This window comes from Oncorhynchus kisutch, linkage group LG2 (assembly GCF_002021735.2).
Source record: "Oncorhynchus kisutch isolate 150728-3 linkage group LG2, Okis_V2, whole genome shotgun sequence".
NCBI classification, from domain to species: Eukaryota; Metazoa; Chordata; class Actinopteri; order Salmoniformes; family Salmonidae; genus Oncorhynchus; species Oncorhynchus kisutch.
The window spans coordinates 19,490,993-19,507,025 of record NC_034175.2 but is presented as its reverse complement, the minus strand read 5'-3'; the positions used below and the strand labels follow the sequence as shown (position 1 = coordinate 19,507,025).

The following is a 16,033-nucleotide window of genomic DNA, read 5'->3' as shown; positions in this document are numbered from 1 at the left end:
CATCCCCCCGCGACTCATACTAGTATGTTCCGACACCCCCCCGCGACTCAGACCAGTATGTTCCTACACCCCCCCCGCGACTCAGACCAGTATGTTCCGACACCCCCCGCGACTCAGACTAGAATGTTCCGACACCCCCCGCGACTCAGACCAGTATGTTCCTACACCCCCCCGCGACTCAGACTAGTATGTTCCTACACCCCCCGCGACTCAGACCAGTATGTGCCTACCCCCCCGCGACTCAGACCAGTATGTTCCTACATCCCCCCGCGACTCATACTAGTATGTTCCGACACCCCCCCGCGACTCAGACCAGTATGTTCCTACACCCCCCCGCGACTCAGACCAGTATGTTCCGACACCCCCCGCGACTCAGACTAGAATGTTCCGACACCCCCCCGCGACTCAGTCTAGTATGTTCCGACACCCCCCCGCGACTCAGACTAGAATGTTCCGACACCCCCCCGCGACTCAGTCTAGTATGTTCCGACACCCCCCCCGCGACTCAGACCAGTATGTTCCTACACCCCCCGCGACTCAGTCTAGTATGTTCCGACACCCCCCCGCGACTCAGTCTAGTATGTTCCGACACCCCCCCGTGACTCACACCAGTATGTTCCTACACCCCCCGCGACTCAGACCAGTATGTTCCGACACCCCCCCGCGACTCAGACCAGTATGTTCCTACACACCCCGCGACTCACACCAGTATGTTCCTACACCCCCCGCGACTCAGACTAGAATGTTCCGACACCCCCCCGCGACTCAGTCTAGTATGTTCCGACACCCCCCCGCGACTCAGACCAGTATGTTCCTACACCCCCCGCGACTCAGTCTAGTATGTTCCGACACCCCCCCGCGACTCAGTCTAGTATGTTCCGACACCCCCCCGTGACTCAGACCAGTATGTTCCTACACCCCCCGCGACTCAGTCTAGTATGTTCCGACACCCCCCGCGACTCAGACCAGTATGTTCCGACACCCCCCCGCGACTCAGACCAGTATGTTCCTACACACCCCGCGACTCACACCAGTATGTTCCACACCCCCCGCGACTCAGACTAGAAAGTTCCTACACCCCCCCGCGACTCAGACCAGTATGTTCCGACACCCCCCCGCGACTCAGTCTAGTATGTTCCGACACCCCCCCGCGACTCAGACTAGAATGTTCCGACACCCCCCCGCGACTCAGTCTAGTATGTTCCTACACCCCCCCGCGACTCACACCAGTATGTTCCTACACCCCCCCGCGACTCAGACCAGTATGTTCCGACACCCCCCGCGACTCAGACTAGAATGTTCCGACACCCCCCGCGACTCAGACCAGTATGTTCCTACACCCCCCCGCGACTCAGACTAGTATGTTCCTACACCCCCCGCGACTCAGACCAGTATGTGCCTACCCCCCCGCGACTCAGACCAGTGTGTTCCTACAACCCCCCCGCGACTCATACTAGTATGTTCCGACACCCCCCCGCGACTCAGACCAGTATGTTCCTACACCCCCCCGCGAATCAGACCAGTATGTTCCGACACACCCCGCGACTCAGACTAGAATGTTCCGACACCCCCCCGCGACTCAGTCTAGTATGTTCCGACACCCCCCCGCGACTCAGACTAGAATGTTCCGACACCCCCCCGCGACTCAGTCTAGTATGTTCCGACACCCCCCCGCGACTCAGACCAGTATGTTCCTACACCCCCCGCGACTCAGTCTAGTATGTTCCGACACCCCCCCGCGACTCAGTCTAGTATGTTCCGACACCCCCCCGTGACTCACACCAGTATGTTCCTACACCCTCCCCCCCGCGACTCAGACCAGTATGTTCCGACACCCCCCGCGACTCAGACCAGTATGTTCCGACACCCCCCCGCGACTCAAACCAGTATGTTCCTACACACCCCGCGACTCACACCAGTATGTTCCTACACCCCCCGCGACTCAGACTAGAAAGTTCCTACACCCCCCCGCGACTCAGACCAGTATGTTCCGACACCCCCCCGCGACTCAGTCTAGTATGTTCCGACACCCCCCCGCGACTCAGACTAGAATGTTCCGACACCCCCCCGCGACTCAGTCTAGTATGTTCCGACACCCCCCCGCGACTCAGACCAGTATGTTCCTACACCCCCCGCGACTCAGTCTAGTATGTTCCGACACCCCCCCGCGACTCAGTCTAGTATGTTCCGACACCCCCCCGTGACTCACACCAGTATGTTCCTACACCCTCCCCCCCGCGACTCAGACCAGTATGTTCCGACACCCCCCGCGACTCAGACCAGTATGTTCCTACACACCCCGCGACTCACACCAGTATGTTCCTACACCCCCCGCGACTCAGACTAGAAAGTTCCTACACCCCCCCGCGACTCAGACCAGTATGTTCCGACACCCCCCCGCGACTCAGACCAGTATGTTCCTAAACCCCCCCGCGACTCAGTCTAGTATGTTCCGACACCCCCCCGCGACTCAGACCAGTATGTTCCTAAACCCCCCCGCGACTCAGTCTAGTATGTTCCGACACCCCCCCCGCAACTCAGACCAGTATGTTCCTAAACCCCCCCGCGACTCAGACCAGTATGTTCCGACACCCCCCCGCGACTCAGACCAGTATGTTCCTAAACCCCCCCGCGACTCAGTCTAGTATGTTCCGACACCCCCCCCGCAACTCAGACCAGTATGTTCCTACACCCCCCCGCGACTCAGACTAGTACTGTATGTACCGGCAACCCCAACAGCCAATGCTAAACCAATCCAAAGGATCATATCTCTAACACAACATGTCAATAATCTCTCTCCCTTATGGCTTTCATAGAACATGACTCTCTCCTTTTGCATATAAATGTATGCTTTTGCTCTTTGTGTATCTCAAATAGGTACATGCCAGTTGCTACAAATTAGTTTGTCATTCGTCAATAGCCAAGAATCAGCACTTGTTACTGCTGTACTGTACATAGTTAAATGGAGGGAGTTGAAATGGGGGGAGTTAGGTGTTGAAGAAAGCGACCAAGCAAAGGTAAAACAACCTTGGTCCTCACGTCATATACAAGAGCATTAATGCCAGTACATCCGCTTACACAAAAAGAGGCAAAAATAGCTATTGACTGGAGAGTGTTGCTGAGAAATATAAGGACAGTGCGGTGTGGTCTTCTTGAAATCATAACTCTATGCAGCTATGAAATAGATTTTTGAAATTCTAACACTATAATGGATATTATATGTCATTATGATAGCCAACTTTCCTTCATGTAGTACAAATTGTATTAGAGCTTGCTCTAGCCCCTCTCTCTCTCTCTGTCTATGGTATGTCTCTGTCTATCTCTCCATCTCTTTGTTTATTTCTCCCTCTCCCCCCTCTCGCTCTCTGTCTGTCTCTCCCTCTGTCTGTCTCTCCCTCTGTCTGTCTCTCCATCTCTCTGTTTCTCTCTCTCCCCGCTCTCTCTCTCTGTCTGTCTGTCTGTATGTCTGTCTGTCTCTCTCTGTCTGTCTCTCTCTCTCCATCTCTCTGTTTATCTCCCCCCTCTCTCTGCCTGTCTCTAACACCTTTATCTCAATGCCCCTATAGGTATGTATTGTATATCTATTATCTCTCTCTCAGCTCTCTGGCTGTGTTCTCACAAGTAGAGTGTCGTTACCAGGCTCTCCAGCTGCACTAGCCAGGATCTTAATTGAATATTTGCACACAGCCGTGTGCTGCAGCTCCAGAGGCACGTGGTTTTCCAGGGACAGAATACCGGTGTTGTCAGGCCAACACTCCCACTCTGACTGACTGTCACCTAAAGGCTCCACCGCGCTCTGTGAAGCTAGAAAGGAGCTCATATACTTGGTCTATCAGGAAGTTATAGAGTAAGAATGGATGGGAGATGGGGAGATACAGTATTCACACCATATGGTGAGTGAATGGGATGTGGTAAATGAGTCAAGACGATGTATGTGTTATGGGTGTGAGGCCGTAGGGTATGTACAGAAGGTGTGCGAACATCCATGCAAATATCTTCACATGCAAGAGAATGCGTGGGCTTGTGTTGTGTATACTGCACTGTAATTGTGTGTGTGTTTATATGCCTGCTTGCACTGTGTGTGTGTGTGTGTGTGTGTGTGTGTGTGTGTGTGTGTGTGTGTGTGTGTGTGTGTGTGTGTGTGTGTGTGTGTGTGTGTGTGTGTGTGTGTGTGTGTGTGTGTGTGTGTGTGTGTGTGTGTGTGTGTGTGTGTGTGTATACTGTATTGTACTGTACTGTAAACTGAGTCTGTGGCTCCAATGCGTTCCCAGTTTCCCAAGTTCCTGTGCCCACCACTGCCAACATCCCAGTTTACTCTTCAGCCTTGGCACTCTGCTGAGCCAGGTGGCACTGTGCACGCTTCAAGTGTGTCCTTGTTTCATATCATTCCTCTTCCCCTATCCTATCTGATGGAGAGAGACGGGGAGAGAACTATGGGAACGGGTTGGACATTTGTATTGCATAGAGTAAGCAAGGGATGTGAAAAAAGTAAATGACAGTGGTGAGAGAGAGGGAAAGATTACTACAATAGTACATCCGCCTTAGGTTCACATCACTAATGGTAACCATGGAAATAATTATAGAGCAGACACACAGACGGTTAGAGAGAATTCAAAAGAGAGAGTAAGAGAGAGGGGGTGGGGGGTGAAGGAGAGAAAATCTGTGTGTGTGTGTGGGAGGGGGTGTAGTAAATTGTTTTCTGCAATACTTAAATTAACCAATCCCTGTAATTCTAATAGCTCCGTGACTTACTATCTGTAATGCGATGGGTTAAAAAGTTGGCCCAAGCTTACAGTTGTCATGGAAACAGATCTAACTCACCTTTTACCCCTTTGGAAATACAGATTACTTTAAATATACTATTAAGTGCCATCACTGGTGATGTCTTAAGTGACTGAAAAAAAATGGCTGGCTTTTTAGCTGTTGGTGATAAAAGAGTACCGCAAATTGTGCTTTGATGTAGGTCTACGTGAAGATAGGTATAGAGTGTTGTCACCATTACTGATGTGTTTGGGTACTTCTCATTGTCTTTCTTTCCATGAGACATCCAGTTATGTGCATTGAAACCGTTACACCGACCCCAGATTTGTCTTGTGTCTCTGTGTGTGTTTTTCTGTATGCATGAGCAGGTTGCAGCTTTCAGTGTCATAGTCATATTGTTACGCCTCCCACACACTTGCCCCTAGCTCTGAACCTCTCATTCTCCCAGATGTGTGTGTGAGAGGGGGCAGGAAGAGAGTGAGAAAGGGGGTGGAGAGAGAGAGAGAGAGGGAGAGCGAGCGAGAGAGAGATAGAGAGAGAATTCTGGGCACCTCATACTAGTACTGTACTTAAAATCACTCCATTACTCGACTCCCACACCATTTCAAAACATCGCTGTCCTATCCCTTTAACAAAACTGAGATAGAGCAAGAGAGAGGGAGATGTGAAGGCAAAGCAAGGCATAAGTGCTGCTCCAACCATATACACCTGTGTGACACAATCTCGTTCAACATAGATTGGATAGGACTTCCACCGAAGGAGAGGCGGATTACTTGAGGATGTACTATAATTTCTAGCAACTGGATAAGGGATGCTAATTTGGAAATATTCACCCGGTTATTCCATGCTGTAGGACACTGTTCACTTTCGTTGAAGTGTTGCTGTTTCGCTGTTATTTTTTTATGACGTTTGCGTTTTGATGGTCACCAATGATTCGTCCTTCCTGTACGTGCAAGAGTAGCCTGATCAGGCGCTGGCTCAGCATCTGCCCTGCTGCTAGTTCAATATTCTCTGCCGATTTGGGAACTAAGAAAGCATCGGTCAATCAACGGAAAGATTACTTCGAATATCTTTCCCCCTGCATACGATTAGGACTTGTCGGAGCGCATCCGAACGCGCACTAGCCTATAACCAATAATAATTGGCACACAGGATAGGCGGACTTCGCCCCCCCCCCCCCCCCCCCCCCCACACACACACACACACACACACATACACATACACAGCTGCAGATATCATGGGTTGATATGCTTATTGTAAAAAACAAAAACTACAAAACATTATATTAACGAAAAAGTGTATTATTAATATTTATTTTAATCATTATTTTATTTTTCCAAAATCGAAATTGAGGTCTTGTAGAAAATATATTATCCACGCCTGGACAACATCATTTTGGGGATAGGAGGCATACAACCCTTAAAAACCATTGCTCAATTACAACCAAAACATGAGAGAAATTCGCCTCAGTAGATATTCTGTAGGTTACCGAGGAAACGGCCGCGTGATTGGGGGCGAGGGCAACTGTGCGAGGGGACAGGGAGAGGCCGGGGAAGAGGAGCTCTCAGCGCGACTGCCCGCCGCGGAACAGCCGCTGCCGGTGCTGGAGAGCTTGGCTGGGGGGAGGTGGTGGAAGAATGAACCATACATCCGTGAGGAATTATAACAGTCGCTGATTTTGGAGACATAGTCTATTTCTAATTCTTCATATTTTTTTTTCCGTATGGATATACTACTGTAAGAGACGTCTACAAATCCAATCAAGTATAGCCTAGGATAGCTAATATTTTGGTGTTTATTTATGTGTGTGGAAGAGAATCATCCTTATTCTCTGTGAGTTTACATGTGGCACTTTAAGGTCATGATAAATATATTTATGAGCACTTTTCAAAAGTATACAGCTTGAAGTTTAGACACTGCACCTTATGAGGAGACTACTGCCTCACTTCCTTGACCAAAACACAAATGCCACGAGTAAGGCTATTCATTTTCCCCCTCCTAAATTGCACTTGTAAAAATCTCTCATATTTATATCACTGAGTTAGAATAGATTTTTTTCATGAGTGAAACGTTAAGTTGATCTAGAGATTCCTATTTCAAGATGCCTGGATAGTAAAGTCTGGTAATTCTGTCATTTATATGTTGAATATTTAAAATGTGGACAAAGTTGTTGATAGTTATTTGGCTGTTTTAGTTATTTGGGTGTATATTCGTTTTTGATTAGAATATATTCTACCGTCTTTGCTTGCTGGTGTTATTTAAATTGGATTCTTTGCTTGAGAATTGACCTCAAGCACTGCCTGAGCAATATATCTGTATGGCCAACTCATAGTCTCAGACCTGCAGATGCTGAACTCAATGGGTGAGGCACTCACCTGCTTGACAGCAACCCAGACGAATGCACTTAGGCTATCAGGCAAATGCCATGACACACATTAACAATCACGTCCAGTGTCAGCAGATACTCACTGACACCAATGTATTTAATTATTTATAGACACTAATGCCAAGGCATAGTGGAGGAGCATTGATTTACAGCAAGTTTGGGCCCAAAGGAATGTGACAACGACAACAATATCAAACAGACACTAAAACCCGTGGAAAACTATGGTAACTCAAGACAAAGTTGGATATCTCAAATTTGCTTCGAATTGCCTCCATTTTTTTATTGTGGGCTGAATAGACTTTGGACATCTGAAGATACTTTAGAGGTCTGGGATCAAAGCACAACAGCTCGCATCTTTCTTAGGTAGGAACCAACGCCGTCATCTTTCTTAGGTAGGAACCAAAGTCATCATCCGATGATTCCTGTCCCATCTTGGTCATGACCAAGTATGTTGCATTCACCAGATTCTATTCCGGTTCTGTACAGTAGGAACAGGCTATTGGATTGAGTTGGCATCTCGTTTTGTTGTGTCATGCACACATGAAAGCATGTTGTCATGATCCACTGTATTACACTCCGCTTTTGTACTTTCCCAAATAGTAAGAAGATTTTAACATCTTGCACCAATATAAGATGAAACACTTGATTTGTGCAAGTTTAAGGTGATAGTTCACCCTAAACTCAAATCAAACCACTTTGAGGTCTGAAAACATCTAGCAAACGTATATTTTAGGGTGAACGATAACTTTAAATCTTACAAGGCTACCTCCCTCTTTATTATTGGCCCTGATTGGTTAGAGCTAGGCCAAGAGTAGAACATGCTCATTCTGGATATCTAGTTGAAAAATAGGAATATTTTATTTGCCATGACAACGTATCCTTTCTGACATGCATCAAATTACACTAAGTAAGCTGCCGCTGCCTGCTAAGTGGCAAGCCTAAAAGCTAGACGTTGTTTGTTTATCTGTTAAATCATTCATCAATTAAAACTCAGAAATTACTCCTAAGTGCGCATACCATAGAAATAAAGAATTAGAACTGGTAATGCCAAGTCAGTTTGACAGTATAGCTTACTCATTGGTACACTCAGTATGAGGATATCGGAGAGAATGAGGATATCGGTTCTATAGATTCTATGTCTATGGCTCAGACAACCTCTAAGGCATAGTCATACATGTAGAGACGTGACCTAAATGTGTTGAAATATGTCAAGAAAGATCATCATAGAACTGCAATGGAGTATAGTGTATGTTGCACACAGGAGAGACTATCCTACGTTTGGAGTTACAGTTCTTGGATCAAAAGCTAACAGGTCTGCAGACCAGAATTCTCTCAAAACAATGGAAAACATACAAAAAAGGCCCACAGCATTTCAGCACCTTATAGACACCCACTCACTCTCACTCTCTCACTCTCTCACTCTCACTCACTCACTCACTCACTCACTCACTCACTCACTCACTCACTCACTCACTCACTCACTCACTCACTCACTCACTCACTCACTCACTCACTCACTCACTCACTCACTCACTCACTCACTCTCACACCATACTCTCTCTCTGAGGGACTAAGCTGGAAGCTGTTGCCACCCACACGTTTCATCTTCAGCTTTCGGCTTGACATCAGATTTACATTCAGAAGGAAAAGAGTGCACCATTTCACACACACACAAGCACATGCCAATGCAAACTGACATGTTCACACATGCATGTGCATGACAGTGCAAACTGTACCGTATGAAGGGAGGGTTAGAGGCGCACGTGCGTCATTGGCATCAGGTATGCTGTAGGCGGTGTATACAAGCTCATGCACAATTGCACATGAACGCACACATCATGTGCATCCTATTGTATCCGTGAACGCGTTCTCAATATAAATGCTTCTATGGGTTCAAATCAGATGCAGTAACAGAAGACTGAGGACACTATTGCTTTCTCCTCTATACGTTCCTCTAACCCTCCCTTCATTATGTAATGCCTAGTACTATTTCATATACTACTACACTATTTAAGTCAGTCTAAGGCAATAGGTTTTTTACTGCTTTGCATTTGCCTGTCATTTCAGTAATGACAGTACTAGACACCGTATACCCCAGATATCATGAACAAAAAACATATTATATCAGCATGACTATAGATTTTCATTTCCCCCACATTTGGAGCGTGTTTCCTCCCTCTGTTGCTTAGCGTTTGGAGGTGAGTGTGTAGGATGTAGTTTATAGGGTCCTATGTGTCTTTTCTGTTCGCTGGCTTTGTTATGTGTCTGTAACTCACATGCAAGGTACTTGGAAAATGTTGCCATGGAAACTAAATAAAGAGCCCGGGTTTGGATCAAAAGGGACTGGGTGAGAAATTGAATGAAATGGACCTATTGAGTCCCTTTTACGGATGGCTTTTTAACACATTATCATAAATAAATATTTAATGTGGTCGATTATTGTTGAACACCATTAAGGGGTTCGTATAGGACACAAATAATACTGGTGCTACTGCAAAACATCACACAATTCACGCCGCTCATTTGCTCTAACAACAGATCTAGGATCAGATTACTAATCTCTTCATCATAACCTTCACCTTGTAGGGATGAAAAAAGATCTGACCCTGTATCAGTGTTTAGAAGCAACTTCAACCCACTCATCTCGTCTCCACACTCTGAAGTGTTATATTAACACATGGACATGACTAAACAAGTGAGGATATGTGGCTACGTTTGACGTGTGTAAAAGAAATAGAGCCGTACACTCATAAGCTCCACCGTCAAGGTATGTTTGTGAATAAAGGTACGTGGTAGATCTTATGAGTGTGTTGGGCTCCATTTCTTTTATACTGGCACTGCACCCCACTAAAGAATGGGTCAGTTCCTTACCTTAACTCTTTACCTTAACCATTTCAAATGTCAACTTCAATGGTGTAGGAATGTCCCAAGGATCCCTGGTAGCAGAAACCCTAAAAGATGTACGTTTGATCACACTTGACATGTGTCTGACTCACCCATCATAATACGTACATGATGCTCTTAGGATTTCAATAGCATGATTCCCTTCTCCCCTCCTACTTCATAACATCGGATTTCAGTTCATACAAAAATGACATACTGCTGCTATGACACGTGGGAGTATACTTTCCCAATACCAAGTGACAAGCTAGCCCAGACCCCAGATGATCTTGTGTACCATGAACCATACACAACAGTGTCAGGTCACTTGTCATTTATGTCTGCTTGTGTCATTTCTAGAGCAGAAAATTGTAGCAGGAGGAAATGTTTGTGTTAATTAAAAGTGCCTGGTTCAAAAGGGATAGTCAAAAAAGAAAAAAAACAAGTGCAGGTTTTTCCTTTTTCAGTGTAGAACAGAAAAGTGTCCATAGTATGTTTCCTCTGGTCAGTTATATATTGTCTGTTACGCACAAGCATACCATCTAGAATGAAGTATGCTAAAGCATTGGGCAAGTAGTATGCTTCTACACCTGCATTGCTTGCTGTTTGGTGTTTTAGGCTGGGTTTCTCTACAGCACTTTGTGACATCAGCTGTAAGAAGGGTTTATAAATAAATGTATATTGAAATTGGATTGATATGCTAAGTAGTATGCTAGTATGGTCATTGGAACGTAGCCCTACAGTACATTAGTGGAGGTTAGTATGCACTACACTGCCTTAGATCCTTTCTTGTACGTTTGCATATCACTAAGGAATTGGAACAAAGACTGTTGGCATTTGTAAAGCTTTGAAATATCCACTTTTGGAGGTCAAACCGCAATGACTCAAAATCACAACACCGTAATACTGTTTCTTTGTAGATAAAGCAATTAACACTTTATGTTTAAATGGGGCAGAAATCCTTGCTCAGCGATTGCAAAATTTGCCATAATGAGAAAAAAAGTGTCATAAATAGAATGTTGACTTTATATTACTAAAATAATGTCGTGAAATGGATCATCAATCCTAGTAATATTATCATCATGTTTTCTTATACACAAAGCTCTTATGAATAACTGCGGCCTATCAGGTATACTTAAGGTTTTTGTTCATAATCTTTACCAAACATGTGCATTCTTTTCTTAATTTACTGAGCCAAATGACACTCCGACTATGCCAAAATATTGTTGTGTTGCCTAGCAAGCGTTATGCTAAGGGCATCTCAAGGGTTCGTTCTGTTAGTACGGAAGCATCGGAACCTTTATTGCATAAACACTTCCACAATGTCAGGTTTGGCTTCACGCGGTGATTTGAGAGCTTTGAGTGAAGGCCGATGTTGGTGAACAGCAGATACGGAACGGTCTTGCTGAACTATTTCCTGTTTCCGTAAACTCACCGTCACGCTGCAAAGCTCTGTGCACTATCAGATCGAACAAAAGGCTTCATTTGCCAATCATATCAGAACACAAAACCCAAAGAATTCAAGAGGGGTAACCCATGACAGCCAGTGGTAACACTTTATTTGGATAGTCCATCTGTAGATGCTCTACAGACTATCAGCAACATTTCAACTAACTATCTGCTAACCCTAACCATAACGCTAGCCTTAACCTTAACCATTACCTAACCCTTATTCTAAACCTAACCCTAACTGTAACCGTAGTAAGCAGTTGCTTATCAACGGATAATGTGTTGATCTGTAGAGTATCTACAGATGGGTTGTCTGGATGATCCAAACCCAGTGTGACTCAACAAGCCTTTACAGTCAGTTATACACACAAAAAACATTCATCAGAATAATATTTGCTGTCTTTTTGAATAATCTCTTTCACATAGTAGACTAAGCGTTGGAAAGAGTAAAGAAAACAACTTGGTAGATCTCCAAACAAATCAAAGGTTTTGCCTAATGAAATCCTCCATCACACCAATATTTTTAGATAATCATATGAATCTAAATTGGCATCAAAGGACAAGGTTTTCACCCTCAGGGAGAGAGCACGATGCCAAGTTGCTGACTGGCTCCAGCTTATCTAAATGTATAGCTAGCTAAAGCCACAAAGCCAGCTGAATTTTCACTTAGCTACTCAGACATGGCTACAGTCTACTTGCTCTTGGAAAACTCATTTGTTTTGGGAACAGTAGTTCCAGGGGGTACTGATGCACCTCTTAGTTTATGTTGCATTTTGACTGGGGCTGTATTTGGAGTGCACACATAATGACTATTGTCCTGATATTTTCCTAATTATGTGAACTGACCAGGAAAAGGTCACAGTCAGGAGAAATTCTGGCTCCTAATAGTGATGTTTGTCTCTGTCACAACAGATCATGACACCAGGGTGACTAGTGCCTGTAGTTTTCATAGTCAGGTTATGCGGTTACAAAAACTCAGGTCCCTTAGTATGATAACTACCTCAATACAGATGTAGGATCTTAATTTGATCCGATTTGCTACAGCAGGAAAACAATCCTGGATCAAGAAGAAATATGAATTATTATGTGGATTATAACTAATGGACATTTTTTGTAGAGGTTTGTACATTTTTCATGAGGGCAAATCAAGTCAGACATTTTTAAGTGGAAATTACAAACTTAAAGAAGCCTTTTTAAAGCTGAAATACACAAGTAAAAATTTCCTGCTGTGCAGGAAAATTCTCAGCATAAAAAGAGTGATCAAATAAAGATCCTGTGTGCCACCCATATTTCCTTTACAAAGGACAATGATGGACTAGCAGTTGGTTCATAGGTCTTGGGATTTTCCGCTGTGTATAATGGACATACACCCTTTTGGATTTCATAACCCTCTGTGATTCGTTGACTTGGTTATCATCACAATGAGGATCCTTCCCTAAGGCGCTCGCTCAGCTCAGTACGTGGGCAGTGGAAAGTAGCATGACAGCAGAGTCATGAGAAAAGATTGCCATTTTGAGAAGTAGAGGGAATGTAGAGACCAGATAAAGAGAAGGAATGCAGATGAATGAAAGGAGGATGAAGGAGAAGGATGGAGGAGACAAGATACATGACTAAGTAAAGGGAAAGACGGGATCATGTGAAAACGTGAAGAGTGAGGAGAGAAAAGAGAGAGCGATGAGAGGCTGGAGAGAGGAGAGGATAAATGCACTTTTGAATTATGTAAAATAGCTGCGTGGGAGAGAGGAGGAGTGTGTGTAGTGTGTATGCCTGAGTGTGTGTGTAGTGTGTATGCCTGAATGTGTGTGTCTGTGTGATAGCAGAACCAGGGAGAGTGAGAGAAGGAGGGAAAGAAAGAGAGAGGGAGAAGAGAGTGAGGGATAAAGAGAGAGACAGAGAAAAAGAGAGAGAGAGAGAGAGAATAGGAAACATGAAGAATATTTATAGCCTCAGATATGACTATGTTATCATTGATCTATCTCAAAAGAGGGTAGCAGAGAAAGGGATAGGGAGGGAAAGAAAGACTGAAATGAACTGGCCTCAGATGCTTTCTCGCTTTCATTCCTGCTTCCTTCTTTCTATGATACTGCATACATTATTACTATTTTTATATATACAGTTGAAGTCAGAAGTTTACATACACCTTGGACAAGTACATTTAAACTCAGTTTTTCACAATTCCTGACATTTAATCAGAGTAAAAATTCCCTGTCTTAGGTCAGTTAGGATCACCACTTTATTTTAAGAATGTGAAATGTCAGAATAATATTAGAGAGAATGATTTATTTCAGCTTTTATTTCTTCACCACATTCCCAGTGGGTCAGAAGTTTACATACACTCAATTAGTACTTGGTAGCATTGCCTTTAAATTGTTTAACTTGGATCAAACATTTCGGGTAGCCTTCCATAAGCTTCCCACAATAAGTTGGGTGAATTTTGGCCCATTCTTCCTGACAGAGCTGGTGTAACTGAGTCAGGTTTGTAGGCCTCCTTGCTCGCACACACTTTTTCAGTTCTGCCCACAAATGTTCTATGGGATTGAGGTCAGGGCTTTGTGATGGCCACTCCAATACCTTGCCTTTGTTGTCCTTAAGCCATTTTGCCACAACTTTGGAATTACGCATTGTCCATTTGGAAAACCCATTTGCGACCAAGCTTTAACTTCCTGACTGATGTCTTGAGATATTGCTTCAATATATCCACATAATTTTCCATCCTCATGTAGCCATCTATTTTGTGAAGTGCACCAGTCCCTCCTGCAGCAAACACCCCCACAACATGATGCTGCCACCCCCGTGCTTCACGGTTGAGATTTGGTTTGCAAGCCTGCCCATTTTCCCTCCAAACATAACGATGGTCATGATGGCCAAACAGTTCTGTTTTTGTTTCATCAGACCAGAGGACATTTCTCCAAAAAGTACGAACTTTGTCCCCATGTGCAGTTGCAAACCGTAGTCTTGGCTGATTTCTTTTGATTTTCCCATGATGTCAAGCAAAGAGGCAGTGAGTTTGAAGGTAGGCCTTGAAATACATCCACAGTTACACCTCCAATTGACTCAAATTATGTCAATTAGCCGGAAGCTTCTAAAGCCATGACGTCACTTTCTGGAATTTTCCAAGCTGTTTAAAGGCACAGTCAACTTAGTGTATATAAACGTCTGACCCTCTGGAATTGTGGTACAGTGAATTATAACTGAAATAATATGTCTGTAAACAATAGTTGTACAAATTACTTGTGTCATGCACACAGTAGATGTCCTAATCGACTTGCCAAAACTATAGTCTGTTAACAAGAAATTTGTGGAGTGGTTTAAAAAACGAGTTTTAATGACTCCAACCTACGTGTATGTAAAATTCTGACTTCAACTGTATATATATATACATACATAAACATTCATACGTATACACATACACTACTGTTCAAAAGTTTGGGGTCGCTTGGAAATGTCCTTGTTTTTGGAAGAAAAGTAAATATTTTGTCCATTAAAATAACGTCAAATTGATCAGAAATTAATGTTGTAAGTGACTATTGTAGCTGGAAAAGGCTGATTTTTAATGGAATATCTACATAGGCGTACAGAGGCCCATTATCAGCAACCATCATTCCTGTGTTCTAATGGCACATTGTGTTAGCTAATCCTAATTTATCATTTCAAAAGGCTAATTGATCATTAGAAACCCCTTTTGCAATTATGTTAGCACCGCTGAAAACTGTTGTGCTAATTAAAGAAGCAATAAAACTGGCCTTCTTTAGACTAGTTGAGTATCTGGAGCATCAGCATTTGTGGGTTTGATTACAGGCTCAAAATGGCAAGAAACAAATACATTTTGTCAGACTATTCTTGTTCTGAGAAATGAAGGATATTCCATGCGAGAAATTGCCAAGAAACTGAAGATCTCGTACAACGCTGTGTACTACTCCCTTCACAGAACACCGTAAACTGGCTCTAACCAGAATAGAAAGAGGAGTGGAAGGCCCCGGTACACAACTGAGCAAAAGGACAAGTACATTAGTGTCTAGTTTGAGAAACAGACACCTCACAAGTCCTCAAATGGCAACTTCATTAAATAGTACCCGCAACCCACCAGTCTCAACGTCAACAGTGAAGATGTGACTCCGGGAACAGAGTTCCTCTGTCCAGTGTCTGTGTTCTTTTGCCCATCTTAATCATTTCATTTTATTGGCCAGTCTGAGATATTACTTTTTCTTTGCAACTCTGCCTAGAAGGCCAGCATTCCGGAGTCGGGATAATGGGCCTCTGTACACCTATGTAGATATTCCATTAAAAACCTGCCTTTTCCAGCTACAATAGTCATTTACAACATTAACCATGTCTACACTGTATTTCTGATCAATCTGATGTTATTTTAATGGACATTTTTAAGTGACCCCAAACTTTTGGACAGTAGGGTATATATGCATACATATGCACACACTTTTTTTGTTTGAATATACCTTTACTATTCCCCACAAACCCTACCAACCCTCCCCCATTTGGAGTAAACTAATAAACTGCACACATTAGTTAACTTCTCCTTGCCTTTCACAGATCTTCTCC

General features: G+C 44.1%; 1 protein-coding gene across 7 annotated transcripts in view; it reads left to right on the top strand.

Moving 5' to 3' along the window:
* Positions 1–16,033, top strand: part of LOC109908843 (ras/Rap GTPase-activating protein SynGAP) — a 121,907-nt gene that overhangs the window by 58,437 nt on the left and 47,437 nt on the right. The window lies entirely within an intron of this gene.